The sequence below is a fragment of the Schistocerca serialis genome, chromosome 3, assembly GCF_023864345.2.
Source record: "Schistocerca serialis cubense isolate TAMUIC-IGC-003099 chromosome 3, iqSchSeri2.2, whole genome shotgun sequence".
Classification (NCBI taxonomy): domain Eukaryota; kingdom Metazoa; phylum Arthropoda; class Insecta; order Orthoptera; family Acrididae; genus Schistocerca; species Schistocerca serialis.
In genome coordinates, this window is record NC_064640.1 from 622,983,598 (window position 1) to 622,989,597 (window position 6,000).

The window sequence follows — 6,000 nt, forward strand, 5'->3', positions numbered from 1 at the left end:
TCTATTAGGAGACAGTGCTGCTACTCCACATGACCAGCACTTGAGATTCTGTGGGAGGGTAGGTCAAGACTGGTCGTGAGCATATGTCATAACGTTCATTCATTGCCGGTAAACACCTGATAGAGTTCAGCCGTAGCCACATGCGAGCAACATCGGTCTCTCGCAGATGCAGCATTTTAGTAGTGCATTATGGAGGCCACACTACAGTCGACACATTGGTAATGATATCCACTGAAGCATAGTAGTAAAAGTCCGTTTGTCTTTGTCACTAATAACGACCAGGAATGTGGTCCTAACGTAATTATTAGTGAAATGGCCGTATTATTGTTTTCAATTCTAAACAATAATGGAAAGATGTTAATTATTTTGGTAAGAACATTACAGATTAAAGAATAGGAAGATTGGGGTTTAATATCCTATGGAAGACAAGATCATTAGTGATCGAGCACAAGCTTGGACTGGGAAGGGTGCTTAAGGAAACTGTCCATGTTCATTTCAAAGGAACATTCTGCAATTTAATTTAAGCGCTTTAGGATTAAACCTTGGAGAACCTAAATCTTGGTAGATGGACAGAGATTCGAGCTGACATCCATCCGAATAGCGCTCCAGCATCTTACCAATGTGCCACTTTGCTCGGTATGCAGAGAAGAGTAATTAGTCAGTTTTTAAGGATAACCACCATCAATGTAACCAGGATCCAAAAAGTCATTTTCATATCGAAATGAAAGCAACTACACACTTTAGTTATGTTCCTGTGGCCGGGTCACTTCATCCTTTTATATGGAAAGTGCCATACTTCAGAGTTTAGGGCGTTACTTTGATAGTCTCTCTGATAGCAACTTCTTGCTTTTTTGTGTACTATATGTAATGAAAAATTTTATATAATCTAAATTAGCTGTTCAAGCTGAAAAGCGTAAGGAATCATTCAAATGGCTGGTATAAAGCGCGCTTAACGAAAGCACACTATGAGAAATACCTCCCTAAATACGGGGTTAATAAAATTTATCACGACAAAGCACATCTTGTGTCACTTACCGAAACGAACTCCTGAACTCTTCCAAAACAATGTTGACTAAACGTCTCTTAAAGGCTGTGGGCACGAGATACATACAGCTGAGCTATACTCCTGTCCTTCAGCACGCAATAAATTATTTTACGTGTGACACACTATTTTGTATTGAATTGCTAGTACAATTGGTAGTGGATGCGACAGTCTTTGTTTGTGCGAGAGAGGCTTGTCCTTTCTGCAGTCAGAGGAACACGGAGAGCACTGGGCCTCAATAATGCAGGGCCCAATAGACATGTGCTGCCGAGTGGTCCTGCGAGAAGGCGCCAGGGAGGCGGTAGGTGATCGCTGCCTTACTCCTAGCACAAAGCTACGGGACACACTTTTGCTTCTTTATAAACCAGGGCCCCCTCTTCCTACAGGTATATCCATACAGGCTGAATCACTTAAAACTTGCACCGCAAATATTTCGAAAACGGAAAGTGCTATTGATATGCAGTTTTCACAGAATGGATTGATAGTCAGGGGCTTGTATTGTTAGCTAATCAACATATTGTAATAATACGTATAAAGTGAATTTTTGTTCAAATATAGACTTTTCTAAATGGAAAAACGCCTGTTGACATTAACAAACTAAAAGTAGGGAAAATTAGAACGTCAGTAGTCTGTATTATATGGCTTAAATGGCTCTGAGCACTATGGGACTTAACTTCTAAGGTCATCAGTCCCCTAGAACTTAGAACTACTTAAACCTAACTAATCCAAGGACATCACACACATACATGCCCGAGGCAGGATTCGAACCTGCGACCTTAACGGTCGCTCGGTTCCAGACTGTAGCACCTAGAACCGCTCGGCCACTCCGGCCGGCAGTCTGCATTATAGTGCGAGTCGTTTTCGAGATATCGTATTTTGGATTGTTCACATATCGATGACACCTGTACACTACATGTGGTAGCACACACTAAAGAACAACGCAAGTGCATACGCTAGTTACGTGGATTTTATACAGTAATAGACAACTGATCATCACCGATTGTGTTGAAAATGACCACTGGCAGCGGCAGTACATGCTTCCAGTCTGGTATGGAAGGACTAAGGACTGCTGCACACCTGCTCGCATTTCAGCGGAGATGTCCGAGCAGGCTGCAGTAATAAATCGTTGATTATCATCAGGTGTGGTTGGTACGCCCTTGTAGACAGCGGTTTTCAGCTTTCCCCACAGAAGAAAATCTACAGGCTTCAAATCCGGGAAACGTCCGGCCAGGTACAGGTCCTCTGCGTCCAATCCATCTACCTGGAGACTGTGAATAAATGCTGTAGTACATCGTGCGCTATGGGCTGGACAGCCATCATGTTGGTACCACAGGTTCCCCCTAGTCTGCAGTGGAACGTCTTCTAGCATTCGTGGAAGATGGTCTGTTAGGAGGCTGCGGCACTTGTGCACGTTCAGTGTTCCGTTTAGGAAAAACGGGCCTATGAGTTGATGGTTCACTATCCCAAATAACACGTTTACACTCAATGAACGCAGACGTTTCACTTGACGGAGCCAACGGGGATTATCAACAGACCAATAGTGCATGTTAGGCTGTTTACCTGGCCATGAATGATAAATGTGGCTTCGTCACTAAATAAGATACATAATACATTTGGAGTGTCCTGTCTTAGTATCCATGTACGATTCTTGTGATCGTTTCCATGCAGCTCTTGATGGAAGGAGATGTATTAGGGATGGAACCTATATCGATGGAGTATGAGCAGGACACATGCCTGAATCATACTACTTGGTCGTGCGATTGCACGGGAGCTAACGTGTGGATCAACTGCAACAGCAGCAAGAATATTATTATTCCCCTCCTCTATCTTCACTTGTTTCCTTCTGTTATGCTGTATGGGTGTTACACTACCTGTTTCACACAACTGGTTGAAGAGGTTAATAAATAATTCCAGAGATGGGTGACGTCTATTGGGGTATCTTGCCGCATACGCCGCACAAGAACGAACAGCGTTATTCCTTCACGCTCCTTACACCATGAGCATGTATCATGGGTGGACTGTCACACACTGACTGACTAGCAAGTCGTAATGCACTCAAGGTACACAGAAGCACCCTGCAAGCAAACATAAGAACATCGTACGTAGCAACTACGTAGGTTGAATGGCACAAACAAGTGTCGGTGTGGAAACTTATCAAAATACGATATCTCGTATACGACTCGCATTAGAATCCTGCAACAAACACCAATGAGATTCTAATTTACCGTACTTTTAGTTTGTTAATGTCAATAGGTACGCCGGCCGGTGTGGCCGAGCGGTTCGAGGCGCTTCAGTCAGGAACCGCGTGACCACTTCGGTCGCAGGTTCGAATCCTGCCTCGGGCATGGATGTGTGTGATGTCCTTAGGTTAGTTAGGTTTAAGTAGTTCTAAGTTCTAGGGGACTGATGACCTCAGAAGTTAAGTCCCATAGTGCTGAGAACCATTTGAACCATTTTTTTCAATAGGTATTTTCTGATTCAAAAAAGTGTGTTTGTACAAAAATATACTTCTTAAGTGTTGTTGCATAAGTATTATTATAATCTGTTTATTGGATAGCACCAGGAGCCCATGACTACCAGTTCATTCTGTGATAACCGCAGACCAGCAGCATTTTCCATTTCCTCAATATTTGCGGTGCAAGTTTTAGGTGATTCACCCTGTATATCAGTTACTCAATTACTTTTTAATATTATGTTTCATAGGTCAAGGGTAGGATTACTGTAAAATGAGTCAATATATGGGCTATGTAGATCTTATTTGTTTCCGTGTATGGCTATATGCCTGCCATCTACAGACAATAAAATAGCGCTGTGGTTTAAATTTAATAAAGCAAATATATTCGTGAAACTTCCTGGCAGATTAAAACAGTGTGCCCGACCGAGACTCGAACTCTGGACCTTTGCCTTTCGCGGACAAGTGCTCTACCATCTGAGCTACCGAAGCACGACTCACGCCCGCTACTCACAGCTTTACTTCTGCCAGTATCCGTCTCCTACCTTCCAAACTTTACAGAAGCTCTCCTGCGCAGGAGAGCTTCTGCAGAAAGGTGATGGATTGTCTTTATTATCAAAACGGCGAAATGAATGATTGCATATACTAGTAGAGGTTGGAACGCCAGTGGAAATGAAAATACAGGCGTAACTCAGGCCCTGGGTGGAAAAGCCCGCACAAGTGTGTTGATCCTTCTAAGAACAGGAAGTAGCCCAAGACGGACGGTCGGAGCACTTGAGCGCTGAAGCACAATAGAGTGGTGGCTGGCCGGCATTACAGCGAGGCCGGAAGTATAACCGGATAACACTTCGGAAACTCTGAAAATCTTGGTCGCCACAGAGAGGAACGAGGAAGCGTTACCTCGGAAATCACGCAGGCTGGGTTATTTCCTGGGAGGGAGGGGAGCCGAGCTTCGCTGGAGAGCCAGCGGTGGAAAAAAAGAGGTCTTCCGTTTTGAGCGCCCGTGTTTGACGGTCGCTCAGTATCAGCTTTTGTTGGTACAGATGGACTTGCTGTCTTTGCTCCCAGGAGATTTTGTAGCTGTCTTTGCTCCCAGGAGATTTTATAGTTAGAACGGTTAGGCGCTGTACTGTTGCGAACTTATCGAATCTGGACTTCGCCTCCAGGTAGGGAGTCGTCGTTGAGTACGCAGCGTTCAGTGATTGAGAGCACTTCTTTTGTCTATACTCAAGTAGAAATGTTATCGGAATTCCGCCCTTGTGGCTGGGAGTTCGCGTTTCTTGTCTGTAGAACACAGAGAAGAGAAGACAGTATTAGATTATACTAATCAGAGGACCGCCTTCTGCCGTCCTAGTGTTTGAAAGAGTTTTTATTTTATGGCTGGAGTTCTTCTACCGTCGCAGACGTGTACGAGAACCATCACTCTGACGGGATGCAGTACACACCGTGATAATGCTAACTGATTCGGCATATTAGGGCTATAAAGCTAAACAGCTGTGATCACGTAAGTTGTATTTCCACTGAGGTTGCACACCACTGTAGATCATCTTTGCAAGTATTGTCTTCTAGTGTTTGGTGCGTAGATGATGTCAGTCATCTCACGTTACTTATATTAGATCTCGTAGCCATAAAAGGGGGCGGATTTGGGCAGTTTGATCAATCATATTAGTTAAGAAATTCATTTGTATCTCTTTATATCCATTGGACATTGATATATAAACATTTGTAATATATAAATGGTTTTTAATCTACAATAAATGTATAAGCAGAAACTACATGTATCGTTTTGTAGTTACTAGATGCCTTAACCATTCATTTATGCTTATGTTGTAATTTATATGTTAAAGAGCAAGAAGGAAGAAATAATATCACAACTAAGAGATCCTAAGATCTGCTTCAGGGAGTAGTCAGACAGGGCCAAATCTTGATTTTCGCGTTCATTATTTTCCATTGTGCACATTCATTTTTACACCCGCCTGGAGTAGCATCTTAGAATAGAAACGAAGCTCACACGCACCACAGTAACCCAAGTTTATATGCTACTTAACTCCAAAGATGATGAAGAGATTGAAGAAATGTATGATGACACAAAAGAAACTATTCAGATAGTTAAAGGAGACGAAAATTTAATTATGATGTGGGACTGGAATTCAATAGTGGAAAAAGTTGGAGAAGGAAAAACAGTAGATGAGTATGGACTTAGGGAAAGGAATGAAAGAGGAAACCTCCTGTCAGAATTTTGCACAGAGTATAATTTAATCATTGCTAGGCACTAAACAGTGAACTGCAGAGTAATCATGTAGATGTAGATGAATCATGAAAGGAGGATGTATTTGTAGAAGAGATTTGGAGATAACAGAATGTTTCAGATTGATAATATAATAGTAAGACAGAAATTTCGCAACCATATTTTAAACTGTAAAACATTTACAGGGGCAGTTGTGGACTCTGACCACAATCTGTTGTTTATGAACTGTAGATTAAAATTGAAGAAACGGAAAAAAGA